Below are 22,794 nucleotides of genomic sequence, written 5' to 3'. Positions count from 1 at the left end.
CCCTTGCTGCTGTCTCCTGCTCTGTCCTTTATCCTGCTCTCTGACTCTCCTAGCCCACCAGCTGAGTCCTCTTCAAGACTCATTCAGTGTCTGCTCTCAGCCACGCCTTTCCTGCCCCTCCTCGAAAGGGAGGAAACCGCTCCCTTCTGCAGGGGATCTTCCTGACCCAGGGATCAAACCCGAGTCTCCTTGATTGCTGGTTGATTGTTAGCTGTCTGAGTCACCAGGGAAGCCGCACCTTGAGACAATAGTAACCAAGAAAAAGAAAATCAAAAGACACGCCGTATTGTACCATTAGTGACAATTTCTTCTGTTTACTATGTTAACTTCCGTTTCTTTTGACAATTGTGCTTACCCCTTCTTGTCCAGATTTCTGCTGGATAAGATCCTGATAAACTCTACAATGCCCAGGTATGGGTCCCGAGAAGAATGGAGAGAAAGAGAGGAAACACTTGGCAGAGGGACTCAGTTGCTTCATGAGGTTGAAAACACTAGAGTCCTGGGGAGTGATGGCCAATTTTGGAAAGCAGACGAAAAAGGGGTTGCATAGAGCTTAATTTAAGGAAGAAGCTTACACTTGGGAAACGAAGATGTAACAAAATTCATTAATTAATGCCTAGATGGAGAATTTTTACATTAGGGGAAAAAAGGTCCATAAAAACAACTTACCATCTCATCTTAAATCCAGCATTACGTGCCTGAAAGTTCCAGCCCTTGGTCATTAGCTGTCGGGTGACCTTCCCAGCAGACTGGACCTGTGGCAGGGAAATCACACAGCCATCACTGCAGGGTTTTAGGCATCTCTTGAAGGAGATTCTCAGCTCTGTGTTGGGTTACTTGACTGTCTCTAATAATGCGGGAAGGTCAGCGTGCGCTTAGTAATTTTTAAGCTTCTGGACCAGGCTCGAATTGATTTTTATCTGTCACTTGTCCAGTGATAAGCACACTGTCGGGGCTTCCCCGGTGGCTCAGGGATAAAGAACCTGGCTGCAATGCAGTTGACGCTGACGCAGGAGATGCGGATTCTATCCCTGGGTCAGGAAGATCCCCTGGAGAAAGAAATGGTACCCCACTCCAGTATTCCTGCCTGGAGAACCCCGAGGACAGAGGAGCCTGGCAGGCTACGATCTGTAGGGTCGCAGAGTCAGACACGACTGGACACCACACATGCAGGCATGCTGTTGAAGAAAAAGAAATACTCAAAATAATTTGTATTAGTTCGTGACCCAGTCGTATGCTAAAGCTGTGTAAAGTTCGGTTGCTTTTCCCAGTCCCTGGGATGAGTGACTCTGAGGTATCATTCGAACAAGGTGGTAGCTGGACACTGGTTCTCCCCTGGGTTGGTGAGCCTACGGGAACCGACCCTTGGCTTCCAACTAGCTTTAAAGTATAGTGGTGTTCTAAGACTAGTGGGTGTCGACTTTTTGGTTTAAATTCCCCCTTTTCCCTTAGGTAGGACTCTGAATTTTAGATTTCATGGATGAATAGGTAACTTTAGTGAGTGATTTGAGACTGCAGTACGTAAAAATGTGTCAATAGTTCAGGATGACTGATGGCTCCTCTTGTAACCAAAGCCACCTGCTATTTTTTATAGTCCTGCCGCATAAGCCATCTTGAACAGATAATCAATTCTGTTGCACAAACAGTCACTTCTGTTCACCAAGGAGGCCCACTTTCCCTCCCCAAGCAGGACTATTAAAAAAAAAAAAAAGCCTGTATAATCCAAATAATCAAAACTTCTGAAATACTTGAGCAGTTGTAAAGCCAGCCTTCTGCGTCTCTCCTCTTTGTCTTCCTCCTCTCTTCCCTTATGAACTGAAGAACAGCAGAACCATTTACGCAGCAGTAACACATGAGGGAAAACTGCAATGATGGGTTCATATACGTACATGAAAATACACACACGTGCAAGTTTTAGTCAGGGTCTTGTTTCTTGCATAACTTTTCCCTAGCATTTTAATCTTGAAAGGATTAAGAGAAAATTTGCTCTACTCAAGTATCAGGTGTATTGTAGCAACAGCCTGTGGACAGGAGAAATTAATTTTTCTTCAATGACTTCCTTCGTTTCATTGGATTAAAAATTATAGAGTTTGAATATGAAATGTGAATGTCATGAGGTGTTCCCTGAAAATGCCCTGGTGAGTTCAAGTTTTTGGTTAAAGCTGATTTAAACTGTTCATCCATTTTCCCCTCACCCATTAAAGTGCTATTATCCTGCAGAATTAGTGATGCTGGATTTCTTGTTCATTTCTTTAACATGGTACACACAGGGTCATATTTGCCCTTTGAAAATTCAGCAGTATTCAAATACAACTTAAGTCACCTGATTCTTTCCACAAATATTTATTGGGCTTTAAATGGGCGACAGGCACTGGTTTTAGGGCTGGAGATGCTGTGTTGAACAAGACTATTAAGGCCCCTGCCCTAGAAGCTGACTTTAGAAGAATGTAGGCTATCAGGGTTTGATGAATACAAATTTAAAATTCTCTTTGTAGTATTTGGGCCACTAACAAATAATGATTTTAAACTCTAAACCTCAAACTTTCACAACGAGGAGAAACATCAGTAATAAAGGATTCTCGCTTTTTAGTTATAAAATGTTATTTTCATATCTGGATTTCAACTTGAGACATGGTTGTTAGTACTTAAACTTGGATAGCTTTGTAGTAGTGAACAAGCCGAATTCACTGGGCTGTATCCTTTCCAGTTTCTAGTATACAGCTTAGACACCATTTAGAACTCTGAAATTTAGAATTTTTCTGACCAATTCCAGGTAGAAAGTCAACTGGGACACTTTCTAAAAATGTTAACTGGCCCCTGAAGGGATCCCTCAAGGACCTTGCCAACTGCTGTCACATTCTGACCTCAAATCATTTTAGGTGCCATGATAGCTTAAAGCAGCAGCTCAAAGTGTGGCCCACAGACCCCTGAGGTCCTTGGGAGGCTTCCTGGTGGCTCAGAGGTAAAGAATCTGCCTGCATTGCAGGAGATGCAGGAGACAAGGGTTCAGTTGTTGGGTCAGGAAAAGCCCCTGGAGGAGGGCTTGGCACCCCACTCCAGTATTGTTGCCTGGAGGACCCCATGGACAGAGGAGCCTGGCAGGCTACAGTCCATGGGATCACAAAGAGTCAGATGCGACTGAAGTGACTTAGCACAAGGTCCTTTAGACCTTTTCAGTGGATCTACAAGGTCAAATCTATTTTCGTATTAAGACTAGGATGTTATATCCCCTTTTCATCTTCTTTCTCACATTTATCATGAAGTTTTCCACTGTACATTTGGAGCCTCTCTATAACACAGTGAATCAGTATTTTTTAAATAATCTATGATTGGTGTCTTAAAATTGGGCATAGGTTAAAAATCAAGTGGTAATTCCATCAAAGGATCTTAACATCGAAAGTATTAAAAGTTCACTGATAAGGGTTCAGATTCCTATGGGAAGTACCAATTGTTGAGTTTTGGTGTAGTATAAGGGAAAGAATAATCCAAGATTATTAGAAAAGGCTATTGTTATTTCTCCACATTCCTGCTATATTTACATATTCTAACCAGAAGGTCAGTCTCAACAGATTGAATGCAGCACATAGGAGACTTCAGCTCTCTTCTGTTAATGCAGGGATGAAAAATTTCACAACACTGTAAAACAATGGCACTACATTTTGAAGGGAAAATCTAATTATTGCTTTTAAAAGTCTCTCACGTATGTAAATATGTTTTTAGGTTATTTTTAATGAATTAATAAATATTAAAGACTTGTTCTAATTTGCAACATGGTAAGTGTTTTTCTCTGTAATTTTTAATAAAAGAGTCTGGATATTAACTGACTTAAGAACTGGTCTAAAGGAATGTGTAAGTAAATTCACCTCCAGGAAGTTCAAGTGTGGGGTTACATTCCTTGAGATCCAAGATCTGTTCCTACTTCTCAGTTTGAAGTGGTTTCAGGAAGTTTAGGTAGTCTCCTTCACAGTTAGGGGCCCCCCATCCTGGGTGGAGTGACAAAGGATGAAGACAAATAGCCTGAATGGTAATTTAGTCAATAGAGTCCATCTTTAATCTCCAGGCTCCTGTGTCCAAAGTCATGAAATCCTCCAGGACCATGGAAGAGTTTCAAACTATTGCTGCGGAAGACGAAGCGTTGTACAAGGGCTGCATGACATGTATTCTTGGAGATACAGCTTGCAACTCCGCATGCGTAAAAGGGAATCACAGCTGCTTATCTGAAACGTCTTCATCATCCATTTGGAAATGAAGGATTCCGCCTGCTCTACTTCCATCACCACAGGAAGCCACACCCAGCTGACTTCTCAGTCCAGACTTGTTCTCAAGGTCACCTATGTAATTTTTTTTTTCCCCCTGAAGCCTCAGTGTTCTTCGTCTTCTCGGAGATAATAGCCCTAAGCCCTTCAGTCGTCATCTCCTTGTCCTCAATTTTCTTCCTGGCTTCCTGCAATTTTAATCCCAAGCCCCTGCAATTCCTTGCCTTGGAGGTTTAAGTGGCCCCATTTACAACCAATTTTCAGCTAATATTTGATGCATTCTTTTCAAATAAACCAAACTGTCCTCCTCTGCAGGCTTGGTGCTTTTGCACCTAATAAAATCAGAGGGTTGATAGTGGGCTTTTAAACTGATGTGGTTTCTCTTCTGTGACTTTTACAGAAAAATAGATCTTTCAAAGTAGGAAATAGACCTGTTCCTGATGGGTTAATTTCAGAATCTCGTGCTGTCATTAATCAAGGGAAAGAAATCGCTCTTTCATCTGCCCTTTGCTCCAGTTCTTACAAAGGAGAGGGAATGAGAGTGGGGTAGATGAGTAAAGAAATCATAGACTCTTTTTCTGGGGGCTCTTTCCTTCTAACCTTCTCTGGGTGCCTTATCTCTGGCCCCTTCTGTAAGCTGATCCAGCTCATGTCGGCCTGACACATGAACCATGCAAAGCTGCTTTCTAAAGAGATTTTAATTCCTGCTTGACAGGCTAGGCTGAAGCCCATGAGCGACAATAGATGGTGTTTTTTTTTTTTTTTTTTAAACAAGACTGAAAACCATGGCGCACCTGGTATTTCATTGAACATCAGACAGACATATTATTTTTTTCTCAGAAAAGGAAAAAAAAAAAAAAAAGTTAAAAATAGCTAAACTTTAAGTAATAAAATACAGCTCAGTTTGCCAGGAGTCCTGTATTAAGAGAGCCACCATTTTTGGCCTGCCTGAAGACTGTTTTTGTCCCTAATCTGTTTTAAATCTTCTGAGGGTTTTATCGTTTTTTCCGCCTTTCCATAAAATTAACTCAATATATTTTTTTTAATCCTAGTCTGAAATTTCATCCTTCATGAGCCCCCTGCGTGGCTGAGTTTCAAAGTATCACGTCATGTAAGATAAATGACATCTTTGGACCCAAGATATCTGGGTTCACTGATCATGTTTAATGTCTTGGGTGGGGGTGGAGTTAGAAACTGGGATCTTCCTTCAGGATTGTATGAGGCCAGATCCAGAATAAATGAAAACGATTTAGGAGTTGCCTACACATCCTCTTGCAAACGCAAATTGAGCGGGCCCCCTCCCTTTTTTTTTATGACCGTAGCAAATTTCAGCTAGCTTTTGTTCCTGGCCGGTGGTGTGCATTATGCGCATAAATAAGGTCTGCACATAATAAGGATAACTCTGATCACAGAGATAGTGGTGGCGGTGCTTTGACGAGGGTGGTGACTGTCATTTATTAACTGGGCACCAGGCTTCGTGTTCGCTCTCCTTGATTTTTTTTCTATTTAATTTGCATACCAGCTCCAGGCGCTGGATGTTGTCACTTCCGTTTTACCATTGGGGAACAGGGAGACTAGGCTGGCACAAGTTGGGATGACCTGCTTGGTGCAGTCCTTGGTGTGAGCTTGGTGCCAGAGCTGATACCACATGGCACAAAGTTGGTTTAATCAGCCTTTTGCACAGAAACTCCTTATTTACATCAAGGGAAAAAGAGCCATTTAGAACTGTAGGGCACAGCTCAATTTACATAATACTTTCCTGAGCATTATCTTAATCCTTCCAGCGTGCTTAGGAGAGAGGTGGTTTTACCATCTCTATTGTGTGTTTCTTCTTTGTTGTTCTTTGCTGGCTGATACTAATTTTGACGTCTTGGAGGAATTGCAGACTGCTAAAGTTAAAGGACGCTTGTTGGTTATGTGAGCTACGTTTATAGTTCAGCATTTGAGTAACTGTTTTATTAATGTTCCCATGGAAGAGACTGTTCTTTTCTAGTTATTTAAAGGAGGCCTGCTGCATTCGTGGGTATAAATTTTGCTCATGAGGGCTTGCAGCATATGTGTTTTTCAGTGGGTATGTTTTAAAATTGTATGAGAACATTTTCAAAGGTAGCACGGCACACAGATAGGGACAGTCAGGGACCTAAGGGTCGGCTGGTACTTTGCTATTAATTAGCTTTGTGACTCCAGGCCAGGCCTGTGACCTTTCTGGGTCCCACTCTCCCCATTTCATTACAAGTGGGTTGGCTGTTCACTGAGGATTTACTAGAATTTCTTTGATCTCTTTGGAAAAAGTTGACAGCAGATTCTCGAAACCTTCACTACTCAATAGCTAATTATTTTTATTGTAAGCGTATGAACAATTATGTGTCTTACACGCATTGAAAGACAGATGACAAGCCATTGGAAAACAGCTTTAAACTTTGTTATCCCTTGTCACTAGGGAATGAGGTACAGGGTTGAGATATTTCATTTTAGGGCCTAGGTTGTGTTTTTATTATAAGGAGAGGACCAAATCTCGAAGACTTGGTATTGCCAGCCTTGCTTGCTTGCAGGCCTCCTTCCTTCCTTCCTCATTTAACTTAGTTAAAAAGCCATTAGGCAGGCCTGAGCAAGGAGGCCCAGCAAGGCCAATAAGCAAATATATTGAAGGTAATGGGAACCAGACTTCTTACTGTCAGAGAAGGAAGCTACAAATTGAAAAAAGGGAAAAGCTAGAAGGAGCTCTGTGCTATGGATTATGAGTGAAGTCATGAATTTCAATATGTAGAAGTGTTATGTGTATGACATTTAATTTTAAATATAGAAACAAAAATTAATATTAAAGTATGTGTACATATATATACACATATATGTATATATATGTACATGTATGTGCATAAGTATACAACATACCCATTTTCCTAACTCAGCTCACTAAGAGGCCCAGGATGCAGTGATAGCCCTGTGAAGATGAACACATTTATTGTTCAGATCCTAGTTTCTAAATATCAGTCTTTGCTCAAAGAAACCACAGGACTTCGGAAAAAAAAATCTTGTTCTAGGGCTAGGACAGGGAAGACCCAAAATGAGTTTTGAATATCTTCTCGTGCCAGGAAAGACAGATGTTCTCAGAGAATATTGGAAAGGTGGCAGAAGAACACAGCAGCCTGCTTGAAGGCATTCCCACTAATCAAACCTGAGACAATTTGGACATGAAAATAGTATTACAGATTACATCTGACTAAACAAACCAAGAACGTATGGGGCCATGTTGATGTCAGTAAATGCATGAATAAATGAGAAGAGGGAGTTCTCCTTAAAAATAGAATGTTATTTGTTGAATAAAAAGCTGAGATTAGAAACATGGTGATTTGGCATCTTTCTAATAAGGATATAGCTAAGAAACATCAATGAACGCTAAAACCAGTGAGTGAAGTTGAATGAGGATCAAGATAGTTGTATTACCTCAAGCTGTCCACAAATCCTTATTCACTGTGACAGGCAGCCCAGTAATTCCGCTAGAGAAACTTGGAAGATTTGATCTGAATCATGTGATCAAAGTTGCCGTCACCACTGATGGACAAACTGACATTATGTGTTACTTGATGAGGTGTGGTGAGAACACAGCATCTTTCCCCAAAAATGTAACCTTTGAATCTTCTCATGAGAGAACCTTGCTAATCTCATTTGAGGGGCATTGTACAAAAATAATTAGCCGGCAATCTTCGATGTAAGGGAAATGAACTTTAACGAAGAGCTGGTTACCGCTCCAAATTAAAGACTGGAGAGAAAGACTTAAGTACACAGTGAGGTCCTGGGGTAGATTCTGTGTGTAGGAAGAACATTACTGGGGCAGTTGGGCTCACTTGTATGAAGAAACTTTTACGAGTGAAGGGTGTATTGGGGCTTCTTGAACCATTTGCACCACTTGTCTGCAGGTTCATGTTGTTTTGGAAATGGAAATTACTAGTACATGAATGCTTAGTTCTTAGTTTTTACTTTATTGTATGATGTTTACAAAATAGTTTCTGAATTCTGTTCTTTTTTTATTTTACTTGTATACACATCTTGCAGGGTGTAATTAAATCGGGCTTTCATGTCTGTATTTTTATGAATGTTGTATAGCAAAGAATATAGTTTCACAAACTCAGGAGATTCTGGGCCCATGATGTGGTCTGTGCGCCGAATGGTATGGCTTGACTGAGGACAAAACGAGAACTGTAGAGGGTCCCAGGCTCAAAACTGTGGCTATCGTAATGGTGCTGAGACATTTCACGTTAATGGGGTCGTGGGTAGGTGTTCTGGAGTCAGAGTGCCTTCCCCACCGACCAGATGTGTGACATTAAGCAGGTGACCTAACCTGTCTGTGTTCCATCTCAGCAGTCAAGTAGGTAATGATAGTACGTATGTAATGGAGTTACTGTGCGAACCATGTGACTAATAACCAGTCAAATGGTTAGAAGGATACTTGGTGTAGGATAAATGCTATGTGTTTTGTTATTACTACTGCTACCATTGCAACTATCACAATATCTATAATTTATGTACAGACTAGAGAGGCTGGTTAAAGGAATTTCCATTTGGCAGTTGGACATTTAATCCCTTCTACACTGATGAAAGAACAAATGCCGTCGGTTTTTGCATGGTTAACACTGTGCACTGATTTTTTTTTTTTTTTTTTTTAGTGATGCTTCTCTTCTCCCCAAAGCCACGCCTTAAACTTTCTTTACTGTTTTGTAAGAGGGAAGGCACACATTTTAAAGTGTTCAGGAAGGACAGTGGAAATGAAGACAGGATCAAAACCAAACATAAAGAAAGCCAGACCGAAGATCAGAGAATCAAGATGCAAAGAAAAATGTTGACTTTGGCAAAAATATTGTGACTGCGGGTCTTATTTCAAGTTCACATATTGAAGCTCAGCAAGTTTGCATATTTGCAAATGCAAATGAATTTGTGCACCAGAGAAGCTAGCAAACTTGGGATCTTCCTGGAAGGAGGGTGCTTTTGAGGGACTCGGGGGCCTGGGGAGCCAGTCACCTGCACCTGACTCTCGAGGACTCGCTGTCCCCGAAGTCCTGCTGGTCAGGCTCACGATGCAGCCCACGCGGTTCTTACAGAGCATTAAGCCTTACATGCTTTTATTTATTTATAGTCTGCTCCTTTCCTAAAAGGGTTTGAAGGAAGAAATCGAACTGCCTGTTACCTGAATAAGCGCTAAATGATCGTGGATAGACCAGCATTAACAAACTGTAAAATGAAAGAAGAGACCAACTGACTGAGAGGAGAGAGATTTTGACCAGTGCCTGGAGGGATGGGTAATGAATGACTACTCGGAAGAAGGAAATACAGTCACAATGAATGGAGCTAGGACTCGATAAGCACATTTGGGGGCAACGGGTAGGGTGAACTCAGGCATAGGAGAGCCTGCGAAACATCTCAACACATGGTTTACATGCTTTTGTAAGCAGGTCCCCTCCCTTTGGTTTGGTCTCTCCTCTATATCTTTCTGACTATAGTATTTTGAATATTGGGTCCCATTTGTCTCTTTTGAGAAACACTAGCAACTGAATGGGAATGAACTACCTGGAATTTCTCATACTACCCAGGCTTTAGAAGTCTTCCATGGAGTAAAGGGAATGGATGTCCAGGCAGTCTAGGTGGTGATTAGAAACTTAGAACCTAGAGCTGGAATCCATGCATTCCAATCTTGGCTCTGCTTTTTACTAGCTGCTCATCTTCACAATCTGTAAACAGTGTTGGGATAAGAAACAAATGAAGTCTTATGTGAAAAGAACCTGCAATAGAGGAAGTGTTAAAAAAATATTTCACTAGTATGTATTTGTTTAGTGTGTAGAAATTGGAAACATTTTGTGTCTTAAGTAGTTTGCTTTATGATGGAAGCTGATTTTATTTTTTTGTAAAGCAAGTGTGGGAAACGTAGTAACTGGTTTGTTTTCTGGTCACCACTCTTTCCTTTTTTTTTTTTTTGGATAGAGGTTGTTCATATCTTACTCCATTCACTTCAAACTTCCTACCTTACCAACTTGCTGAAAGTGAAGTTGCTCAGTCGTGTCCAACTCTTTGTGACCCCTTGGATCGTAGCCTACCAGGTGGCCAGAGTATTGGAGTTTCAGCTTCAACATCAGTCCTTCCAGTGAATACCCAGGACTGATCTCCTTTAGGATGGACTGGTTGGATCTCCTTGCAGTCCAAGGGACTCTCAAGAGTCTTCTCCAACACCACAGTTCAAAAGCATCAATTCTTCGGCACTCAGCTTTCTTTACAGTCCAACTCGCACATCCATACATGACTACTGGAAAAACCATAGCTTCGACTAGACAGGCCTTTGTTGGCAAAGTAATGTCTCTGCTTTTTAATATGCTATCTAGATTGGTCATAACTTTCCTTCTAAGGATCAAGTGTCTTTAAAATTTAATTTCATCTTTTAATGGCTTCAGTCACCATCTGCAGTGATTTTGGAGCCCCAAAACATAAAAGTCAGCCATTGTCTCCCCATCTATTTGCCATGAAGTGATGGGACCGGATGCCATTATCTTCGTTTTCTGAATGTTGAGCTTTAAGCCAATTTTTTCACTCTCCTCTTTCACTTTCTTCAAGAGGCTTTTGAGTTCCTCTTCACTTTCTGCCATAAGGGTGGTGTCATCTGCATATCTGAGGTTTTTGATTTTTCCCAGCAGTCTTGATTCCAGCTTGTGCTTCATCCAGCATATTGAGATTCATTTCATATGCCTTGAAAAAAGTGAGTGTTAGTCATACTCAGTCATGTCTGACTCTTTGCAGCGTCATGGATAATAGCCCACCAGGCTCCTCTGTCCATGGAATTCTCTAGGCAAGAATACTGGAGTGGATTGCCATGCTCTCCTCCAGGGGATCCTCCCGACCCAGGGATTGAACCTGGGTCTGCTGCACTGCAGGCAGATTCTTTACCGTCTGAGCCACCCGGGAAGCCCTCATATTTTCCTTAGTGTTTTCCACTTCAAAGTGTATAGTTCAGTCAATTCAGCAGTTTTTAGTATAGTCACCAAGTTCTAAGATTGTGATCATGATCTAATTCCAGAATATTCTTATCACCATTGAAAGGAACTTCGTACTCATGAGTAGTCACTCCATTCCCTATGCCCCCTGGAAACCACTAATCTGCTTTGTCTCTAGGAATCTCCTTATTCTGGACAGTTCATATAAATGGAATCATACAATTTCTGACCTTTTATGTCTGGCTTCTTTCACTTCATATTTTGAAGATTCATCTACATTCATGCATTTTCCAGCATTTATCAATACTTTGTTCTCTTTTTGACTGTATAATAGTTCATCTTGGACTGTACCACATTTTATTGATCCATTCATCAGTTGATGGACATTTGGGTTGTATTCACTTTGGAGCTATTTTGAATAATATTGCTGCGAACATTCATATACGAGTTTTCCTGTGGACATATGTTTTCTATTCTCTTGGGTATATATCTAGGAGTGAAAATTACTGGGTCATAGGGTAATTCTTTAACATTTTGAGAAATTGTTAACTGTTTCTCAAAGCGGCTATACAACTCTATGTTCCTGCCGGTGATGTATAATGCATGAGGGTTCCAGTTTTTCTACATCTCCCCCCACACCTGTTACTGCCAGTTTATAGCCTGTTACAGCCATATAGGGGATGTAGCATACATAGATCCTTGTCTCCTAGTCTTTGTGGACATCATTTTCTCTGGGACTCTTTTGAACACCCGTAACCCATCTCTTTAGATTGTGTTAAAATTCCTTCTTATATATTTGTGTAGCACCCTGTGTTTCTCCTTGTAACATCCCTCATCACACTGAATTATAATTGTCTGTTAACTTTATCTCCTCCTTTTGACTGTTAACGTGTTAGGGAAGTTACTAAAATATTATTTCCTGTGGTACTTCCCAAGATTAGCAGTGTCTGACTCAGTTATGTAGTCTTACCTTATTTTTGGAGGGGAGGGTTAGGGAACTTGCAGATTAGACTTCATAGCATTGTTACCTGGGCACCTGAGTATAAGAATGGAAATCTTCATTGCTTTTAATTGTTAGATAGTACTTAGTTGTCTGGGAGCTAAGAGGAGTCTTAAGCCTGTATGTTTGGTTTACTAAAAAGTTATTTATTTTTTACGGTTGTACTAATATAGTACAGTACCTAAATTAATCAAGAAGTAGGAGGGAAAGAATTAGAGACACCATAAAGTATCACCATAGGGAGAAAACACTGAGATGACTTTAAAAATATGAATCAACTAGCCATTTTTATCCTGATCCTTTTGAAGGGCATAACCAATCGAGAACTGATTGCTTCTTTAAAAAAAAAAAATACTACCAGTTTCACAATGTAGATAGACATCAAGGGCAGTGCCATGAAACTTCTAGACCATCAGAACTAATGCTGAATTCTCATGAGTTCAGTTACAAATATCAGAAATCTGAGATTCATTACAGATGGGGATCAGTGCCGGGGAACAAAAGCTGCAAGTGGAATTAAACATAATTAAAGACTTAAAAAAATTGAATTAAAAAGTACATGCAACTTGAGGTTGACTCAGAGTAAATTACAATGTCCTGTGCATAAACACAGAGGAAAAAGCATATTTAATTAGTTCTTTGGAGCTTTCCTCTCCCCAAATCTATTTGTCTTCATAATCAGTGTTTAGATAATTTTGTTTCCAGGTATTATTTTTCATCCCATAAAGATCTGCTGTCCTGTTTTTCGATTTTTCTTCATTGAAATAAGGTTATGCTTGGACTGGATGGCCATTTCTTTCTATGATAGCGCTTTCAGTGTGTTCTTGGAAATTCTAGCCAGCTTCTTTGCTATGGTTTTCCTATGCTTCTGGAACGAAGAGGAAGTGGGGGAGGGAAAGGCAGAGAGAAACAAATCTAAGTTGGACCCAGATCAGTGAGATAGTATCAGATGAGGCCAAAACGAATCTGGCAGATCCTCTTCTCATGTTTCCCACTTGAGCACACACATATTGTTACTTGGAATACCGCTTGCATTTCTTTCATACTTCTAAGATTTTCTTCAGCTTTAGTAACAAACTTTAGCTTCAAATAGAAGCAAGGCATGAATATTGAGTTTGTTTTTTTTTTTTTTTAACGTGTGAATGTGCTCAGAATGGATATTTTGCCATTGAGGTTTGGTTAATGAGTAATAGAATGGATGTTTTTTTAAAGCATAGCCTTGAAAGTGTGGAGGGCAGAGTTATGGAAGGTATATCGTCTTCAGAGTCATATAGACCTGAGTTTGAATCCTCCCTTTATTACTGAATAGATTCACAACTTCGTGTTAATCTGGCACGCTTTCCACATATGTGACGTGGGCGTGTTAATTTCTGCTTTAGAGCTTTGTCATGATAGTGAATACTTTTAATGACATAGATGTTGCTCAATAAAGGGGAGCTGTTTGAAAATTGTCCCATTTACTGGAAAAAGGGGGCTTAGTAATTCTTAGGGACAAAAAGCAAATTTCTTGTCCCATACTCTTTTTAATGTCAGCTAGGCATTTTTTTCTGATGATGTTCAATTTAGTTATGAATGGTAGCCCTTTCCCTGAGTTCTGTATGGAAACATGTTAAACAGGCGTGAGGAATCTGGGAGTTCTGTGGGAGCACCTACATTTGTATAGATGAAGTAGTCCAGGGCCATGTGGTCAAGAGTGTTGAATGAAACTTTGTTACTACTGAATGGGAGTAGAAGGGATCCAGTATTTTATTCCTTATGGTCACTGCAGACAACTGAGAATTAGCTTTGGAAAAAAATCTTCAAAAGAAATACTTATCTCCAATATATATATCTCAAATATATATTTATATATGAAATATATCTCAGATAAGTAAAGCTATATTGATGATATACAAAGTTGTTTCTCGTTCCCTTGGTATCCATAGGAGATTAGTTCCATGACTCCTACAGATAGCAAAATATGGGGATGCTCAACTCCCTTGTATAAAATGGTGTTGTATTTGCAAATAGCATCCTTCCCTGTAACAAAGTCATCTCCAGATTACTTAACAGTAAATGTCATAGTTGTAGACACAGTGTACATCTTACGTGAATAGTCTCAAAGCAAACTCAAGTTTTGCCTTTTGGAACTTACTGGAATTTTTTCTGCATGTTTTTGGTACGTAGTTGTTGAATCCACACATTTGGACCAGTGGATATAAGGGACCATCTGTATATCTAAAGGGGAAAAGTTACCTGATTAAAAAAAAAAATCATTCCTGTTAGTTTTAAAAATAATTTTAGGTCACAAGAAGGTCCAAAAATCACAGAATGTCCATGCACCCTTTTCCCAGGTTCCCCAAATGGTATGGTGTCTTCAGTAAGCAGAGTAAAGTAATCAAAACCAGGAAATTGTCATTGGTAATTTACAGTTTCAGAGCTTAACCCATGTTAGTCTTTTTGAGTGGAGGAGAGTCTTTTTCACATAACAATTTTCATTTGGGTTTACTTTTTAGAATCAGTGTACAATGGTGAAACCATTTTGAAATAAGAATGCTTTGGGTTAAATTGGTTCTGCAACTTAGTTCTTCCTGTGTAACCTTTAACATCTATGTTAAAGGACTTTGCTTATCATCTGTGATGATATATCTCTTCATCTGTGAAAGGGGATGTTATTTACCTTGCAGAATTGTTGGAAGCACTAGCAATGATATATTGTAAAGAGCCTTTTCAGTAAATGGTAGCTTTCAGTATTGCTGTTCTCTTGCTATATTTTCCTCAAAACTGAAAGTAGCTGGTCATTATATTTAACATCGTATGTGTACTTTTGCACTTTGTGAATACCTGTGAGTGAAGGCCCAGTATTTGGTAAATACACCAGAACTGCTTCCTGGCTCCTCTGTGTCCATCTCTCTTAAATGTACCTGCTGCAGTCTGTTAGCTTTCTTCCTGTCTTATCTGCATAGCTGGCTATTTACCTTTTTCTACCTGATAGTCCAGAAGTCATACCTCTCCTTTGTGCAAATTCTGTTTCCTCTGCGGGTGCTTTCAGTTAGATGGAATCTAGTTATCTTCAGATTTTTGTTTTGTTTTGTTTTCCTAATGTCTCTTCTTAATTAGTTATGTTTTCTGAGAGTTGATGGTAGCCCTAGGTAGATGCCAGCCTCAAATCCGAGTTCATACAGCCAGCTCCTGGGTCTCGCTCCACAGGGAACATTGTGTGATGGAGGGAGGAGAAGGGGGTTAGAGTGCTGTTGGCTCTGTGTGTGGGGAGAGGATGCTGGTGTTCTGTTTCTGAACCTGTCCACATGTTCTTATCTCTGAGCTTGGGTGCAGCTGCAAAGGTAGAAACAAGGTTCTTTGCCCTGCTCTGTATTGTACTTTCTTTTAAAAAAAAAAACTCATTTAGCCCAGATATATCTGACCCTGTTAAAATTCTTTAACATGACTATTTTCAGTACTGACCCAATAAATATGTTTTCTGATAAGACCTTTCGATAGAAGAAGGACTTAAAGTTGCCCTCAAAAGGCAGTTTTCTGTTGATTTGGAGTGGAAATTTTTGTTTACTTTTAATTTTTATTGAGCCGCACACTGGGAAGAGCAGATGGACATTCCAGGTCTCCTGCAGCCTTCCCCTCCTACTCTGACTTAGCTTCCTGCTCTCTTGAAGTCTGTGCAACCCTACTCCTGTTTCCAAGGTTTTTGTTTTATTGTTTTGCTCCTGAGCACGTCTGCCCTTTTCATATCTTCCAACTTTCCATTCCCAGGACAGCGACTGTATTTTCTTATGTCTGCATACTATTGTTTATAAGTATATAGACATAGAAATGCATCTAAGGAATGTTTGAAAGTGTTCCTTTATGTTTTAAAATAATCCCTTGATGCTTTAGCAAGTGGCATATCATTTCCTGCTTTAGTTTTTTCTTAGGCAGACAAGCCAGGGCTGAAGGAGGGGTGAAAAGTTCACTCTCCGGAAGTGCTGTTTAGGTCTGAATCACGTGACAAGGAGCAGCCCAGGCTGTCAGCCATTCCCTGTGGATGTGAGTCTCTGAGACAAGGCTGCAGAAGAGAGGCTTCTTCTCAGTTCTGCTTTCTGTACTTAAATAGAAAATGAATGCATGGCACTGTTATTATTCCAGGGACTCACTATAATGCCCTTATTATTATCTAGATCTGTGCTTTAAAATTAAGTTTTAACCATGTAGTTATGCAATCGATTTCATAGAGATCAGCATTATAAATAATAAAATATAAACAGAGCACATTAAGTATAATAAGAATGTTATTTTTGTGAAACTTTTGTTTAATACACACACACACACACACGTACGAACAAACATTTCCATAGGGTGCTGCACGTCTGCAGGGCTTTTGGACATCATCCTGTAACTCCAATTCTGTTCATTTAAAAAGCCCAGTTTTCAAAGTGTATGTACTTGTCAATGAACATGTTCTTTTAAAATGCTCATAGTTTCATATTTTGAATTTATTGTACCTGCATTTTAATTTATGTAAATATGTTATATATCCTATAAAATTTTCTCCACTCAGTGTTGTTTTCAAGGCCATAAATACTGCTATATGTATACCTAACCTGTTGCATCTAACATCATGGAACGTTACAGTTATCACTGGTATATTACAGTGAAAGAAACAGAGGAAAACAGTAGAATGGGAAAGACTGGAGATATCTTCAAGAAAATTAGAGATGTCAAGGCACAGTAGATGGGCACAGTAAAGAACCGAAATGGTATGGACCTAACAGAAGCAGAAGATATTAAGAGGGGGTGAGAGTACACAGAACTATACAAAAAAGATCTTCATGACCCAGATAACCATGGTGGTGTGACCACTCACCTAGAGCTAGACATCCTGGAGTCAGTGAAGTCAAGTGGGCCTTAGGAAGCATCACTATTAACAAAGCTAGTGGAGGTGATGGAATTTAAGGTGAGCTATTTCAAGTCCTAAAAGATGATACTGTTAAAGTGCTGGACTCAATATACCAGAAAATTTGGAACACTCAGCAATGGCCATAGGACTGGAAAAAGTCAGTTTTCATTCCAATCCCCAAGAAAGGCAATGCCAAAGAATGTTCACACTACTGCACAGTTGCACTCATCTCACATGCTAGCAGAGTAATGCTCCAAATTCTCCAAGCCAGGCTTCAACAGTATGTGAACTGAGAAATTCCAGATGTTCAAGCTGGATTTAGAAAAGGCAGAGGAACCAGAGATCAAATTGCCAACATCCACTGAATCATTGAAAAAGCTAAGAGTTCCAGAAAAACATCTACTTTTGCTTTTTTGACTACACCAAAGCCTTTGACTGTGTGGATCACAACAAACTGTGGAAAATTCTTTAAGAGATGGGAATACCAGACCACCTGACCTGCCTGCTGAGAAATATGTATGCAGTTCAAAAAGCAAGAGTTAGAACTGGACATGGAACAACAGACTGGTTCCAAATTGGGAAAGGAGTACATCAAGGCTGTATATTGTCACCCTGCTTATTTAATTTATATGATGAATATATCATGTGAAATGTCGGGCTGGATAAAGCACAAGCTGGAATCAAGAGAAATACCAATAACCTCAGATATGTAGATGACATCACCATTTTGGCAGAAAGTGAAGAGGAACTAAAGAGCTTCTTGATGAAAGTGAAAGAGGTGAGTGAAAAAGCTGACTTAAAACTCAGCATTCAAAACTAGTACAGTCACTATGGAGAACAGTGTGGAGATTCCTTAAAAAACTGGAAATAGAACTGCCTTATGATCCAGCAATCCCACTGCTGGGCATACACACTGAGGAAACCAGAAGGGAAAGAGACACGTGTACCCCAGTGTTCATCGCAGCACTGTTTATAATAGCCAGGACATGGAAGCAACCTAGATGCCCATCAGCAGATGAATGGATAAGAAAGCTATGGTACATATACACAATGGAGTATTACTCAGCCATTAAAAAGAATACATTTGACTCAGTTCTAATGAGGTGGATGAAACTGGAGCCTATTATACAGAGTGAAGTAAGCCAGAAAGAAAAACACCAATACAGTATACTAACGCATATATATGGTATTTAGAAAGATGGTAACAATAACCCTGTGTACGAGACAGCAAAAGAGACACTGATGTATAGATCAGTCTTATGGACTCTGTGTGAGAGGGAGAGGGTGGGGAGATTTGGGAGAATGGCATTGAAACATGTATAGTATCATGTATGAAACGAGTCACCAGCCCAGGTTTGATGCACGATACTGGATGCTTGGGGCTGGTGCACTGGGACGACCCAGAGGGAGGGTATGGGGAGGGAGAAGGGAGGAGGGTTCAGGATAGGGAACACAGGTATACCTGTGGCGGGTTCATTTCGATATTTGGCAAAACTAATACAATGTTGTGAAGTTTAAAAATAAAATAAAATTTAAAAAAAAATCAGCATTCAGAAAACTAAGATCATGGCATCCGGTCCCATCACCTCATGGCAAATGGATGGGGAAACAATGGAAACAGTGACAGACTTTATTTTTTTGGGCTCCAAAATCACTGCAATGAAGAATGCAAGCTATGAAATTAAAAGATGCTTGCTCCTTGAAAGAAAGGTTATGACCAACCTAGACAGCATATTACAAAGCAGAGATATTACTTTGCTGACAAACGTCCTTCAAGTCAAAGCTGTGTATGGATGTGAGAGTTGGACCATAAAGAAAGCTGAGCACCGAAGAATTGATGCTTTTGAGCTGTGGTAATGGAGAAGACTCTTGAAAGTCCCTTGGACTGCAAGGAGATCAAACCAGTCCATCTTAAAGGAAATCAGTCCTGAATATTCATTGGAAGGACTGATGTTGAAGCTGAAGCTCCAATACTTTGGCCACCTGATGTGAAGAACTGACTCATTGGAAAAGACCCTGATGCTGGGGAAGATAGAAGGGAGGAGGAGAAGGGGATGACAGAGGATGAGATGGCATCACCGACTCGATGGACATGAGTTTGAGCAAGCTCCAGGAGTTGGTGATAGGGAAGCCTGGTGTGTTGCACTCCATGGGGTCGCAAAGAGCTGGACACAACTGAGCAACTGAACTGAACCTGTTGCATCTCACATCATGTTACAATGTGCCTAGAACACAGTTGACTTATATTCTCCACCAGGAATGAGTACCCAGTTGTCTTAAATTTTTTTAATTACAAAGTTTAAAAAACTTTTTGGTGTGTAGCATGTAGGACCAGGGATCCAACCTGTGCGTGCTGACTGCCTGTGAAATCCATACACCCATGCTGTCCTTCATCTTACCTCACCACTAACAGCTGCTGTGAACAGCCTCAAGCACAGCCCCTCCTGGAAACTACCAAGGGGCCTTTATCTGGGATCTAGATTGATACAATCTCTGGGCCACAGGGCATATGTATACAGTTCAGATACTGTGAAACAGTGTAATTTCTCAAAGTACTCTGGGATTACCTCCAAAATGATTCACTAGTCCACACTGCCACCAACTGTAAGAGTGCTTATATACCTGTATTCCCTCCAATACTTACCGTTAGTAAGTGTTCTCATTTCCCCCGTTTCTGTATAGTGGGTGTAAAATGACATCTTTTTGTTGCTTTTATCTGACAGATTAATTTGACTATCTCTTGATGTGCTGTTTAGTTGATAAGTCATGTCCAGCTCTTTGGCAACCTCATGGACTGTAGCCTGCAATGCTCCTTTGTCCATGAGATTTCCCAGGCAAGAATACTGGAGTGGGTTGCCATTTCCTTCTTCAGGGGACCTTCCCTAGCCAGGGATCAAACCCGGGTCTTGTGCATTCGCAGGCAGGTTCTTTACTGCTAAACCAGCAGATATACTTGTTGTCTTTTGGATGTTTCTCTTCCATAAATTTCCCCTTTAAATTGAGTGCATATTTATCCACTGGAAGTTGTGTTTTTCCTGTTGATTTGCATAAGTTCTTTGTGTCTTCCAGATAGTCTCTAGGTGGTGTTAAACTTGACAAGTATTCTCCTAGCTTCTTATTTCTCTGTTAACGTTGTCCATGATGTGTTTTTAGTGAACAAAAAACCCCTAAATCTTTAATGTAGTACATCCAGATTTTACTGTGAAGACTTCATCATATAAGTTATTCTCTGTCCCCCCATCATAAAATCTATACTACCTATAGTTGATTTTTTCACATTTAGGTCTTTACCCCTCCGAAGAGTCCACTGTGTGTATAGGGTGGTAGGAGGGAATTCAGTTTTATATTTCCATATGATGGTTCTCATTTCCTTGGCAAGTGGGTACCCCTTTGTGCTCCACTGGTTTGTTTTTTAACCACAGTTCATGCTCTTTTGTTACTGTAGCTTGGTTGTATATTTCAATATATGAGTTAATCTTCCTTGTCGCTTTTCTTCAGAATGGACTTAGATGTCTGTGAACTGTATTTTTCCATTTGAATCTTAAATTTCTCACAATTCAACTAAATTTTTGATTAGAAATGTATTTGATTATTTTTTTTTTTGAGTTATGCCACGTGGCTTGTGGAATCTGAGTTCCCTGACCTGGGATTGAACCTAGGCCCTCTGTCTTCAGTGAGACACAGAGTCCTAAACATTTGACCACCAGGAAATTTCTATAATGTATTTGAATTTATAAAATACAACAGAAGTAGTAACATCTTTTTACTAAGTTCTATTTGCAATTTTCCAGTTTCTCCGACTATTTCATCATCTTGTATGAAATTTATTACAGTACAAATTACAAACCTTCTTACATTTCAAATTGTTCTTTATAGAGATATAGCTATTCTTTTCAGCAGTTGGAGTCACTAGAAGATAAAGGCAAATAAAACAAATCCATAAAAATGATTCTAAAATAGTTGAAATATAGAAATTGAAGGTTTAACAGTTGTTTAAGTAACAATATCCTTTGATCGTGGATTATCTGTGTGATAAAAAAATCTTAAAGGTAATCTCAGACACTCAACATACTGTAAATAACAAAATGAGTTCCCAGTGAGGTCAGATGACTCACTGAAGATTACAGAGTTAGGCTGTGAGAGAACCTCAAATTGAAATCAGATTTTCTCTTAGTTCATTACTTTTTCCAAGAAACCATGCCTGCAATCACCACATAGCTCTAATACCTTGGCATTTAGTGTGTGTGTGTTTACCTGGTAGAGTTAATACTAGTTTGCTTATGCTTCAGAAGAAATCAGCTTCTTTTCTCAGTGATGTTCACAGAAAGAATGATTGACCTGCTAAAGCCTTAAATTGGGAGTTGGGGGGGAACACCTCTTGAACAGCATATTGTTTCTTATTAATAATGGTGTAAGTTGGTTTTGGGGTCTTTTTCAGCAGTAAGTCCCTTGCATTCAGCTGCAGTTGATAGAGACTTCAAAAGATGCAGAGGATGGAACTTGCACAAAATAATGGGCGCACATTAGCATGTTAATGAAGTGTTAGAGTGCGGAGCTTGGTGAGCACGCTGAAGCCTGGGAGAAGGGCTCCGGCTCACTGCTGCACCTTTCAAATGGTGCCCTGCTCAGGGGAGGGCCAGTATTCACTGTTGACACACATTTATTTCTTCTCCCCCTGTACATGGGGAAACTTGATTTTTGCTGTCTTTAACCCATCTAATTTCTCCCCAAATAAGTTGCTTTGGGAACAGAAATGAATGCTCTTCCTTTTTTTTTTCCAAGACAGCAGCAGAACCCATAAGGGAATAATTACAAGTCTAATTCTTCTGTTCTAATGACATCAATTGAATACCATTAAAAAGTCAAAGCCCAAATGATTTTGCAGCATTTTTATTCAGCACATTTGAATCTATATAACAAGTCATTTTGCTGTGAATTTGTGTAGTAGGGCCATTAGCTTAAATTCTCTGTGTATGTGTGTGTGTTTATGGGGTGAATCCTGTTGGTGGGTAACAGGGAAAATTCCTCCATGTTTCCTGAAGGTTAGTGACATATTGGTCTACTCTTGCAGCCAATGTGGACACTACTTTCCCACATAGAAAACCATAGAGATGTGGTTTTCCAACCCATATGGCTGGAGCCACATCGTCAGGCCCAGCGTTTCTTCAGAAATTCAGTATATTTCCACTCACCTGTCAGAATTTCTTTGCCCAGCTGTTCCCTGCCTCCCTGCCCCACATCGATCTAAAACCAAGTTCACTGTTACGGGCTAAAACCCAGGCTTCCTTGAGTGTCATCTTTCTTGAACTGTTAGCAGCCCTCTCTTTTCCAGCCTTGTAGGCTCAACCCTGAGTGCAGGTCTCCGCACGCACACCTGCAGGCCCGTCCTCTCTCCCTGTCTTTTAAACCAAACTACCTTGTAAGCTCTTGGTCCCTGGACGCTGAGCGTCAGATGTGACCTTTTATAATCTATCCTCCTGGTCAGCTTACTTAACTTCTGTGAGCCTATGTGTTCATCCACCAAGTGTGAATGGTTGCAGCTTGAATTGTTTTGCAGATTAAGGAGATCATGAATGCCAAGTGCCCAATTTAGCACCTGGCATAGAGTGGGTGCCTACTTTGTACCACCGTCCTCCTCAGGTTCTTTCAACAGGGATTTCTTTCTTTCCCATTCATAGAGCAAGCTCCTTCTTA

General features: G+C 40.1%; 1 long non-coding RNA gene across 14 annotated transcripts in view; it reads left to right on the top strand.

Moving 5' to 3' along the window:
• Positions 1 to 22,794, top strand: part of LOC113881407 — a 527,961-nt gene that overhangs the window by 236,408 nt on the left and 268,759 nt on the right. For 2 of the 14 annotated variants that reach the window (XR_003508025.1, XR_003508021.1), the window contains one exon: positions 4,061 to 4,326. The exons of the other annotated variants lie outside the window; for them this stretch is intronic. This is a non-coding gene — a long non-coding RNA (uncharacterized LOC113881407). The remainder of the gene's footprint in view (positions 1 to 4,060; positions 4,327 to 22,794) is intronic. 14 annotated transcript variants of the gene reach the window in all.

Source organism: Bos indicus x Bos taurus, chromosome 23, assembly GCF_003369695.1.
Source record: "Bos indicus x Bos taurus breed Angus x Brahman F1 hybrid chromosome 23, Bos_hybrid_MaternalHap_v2.0, whole genome shotgun sequence".
Classification (NCBI taxonomy): domain Eukaryota; kingdom Metazoa; phylum Chordata; class Mammalia; order Artiodactyla; family Bovidae; genus Bos; species Bos indicus x Bos taurus.
The sequence above is the reverse complement of the archived record's forward strand: the minus strand, read 5'-3'. Positions and strand labels throughout refer to the sequence as shown.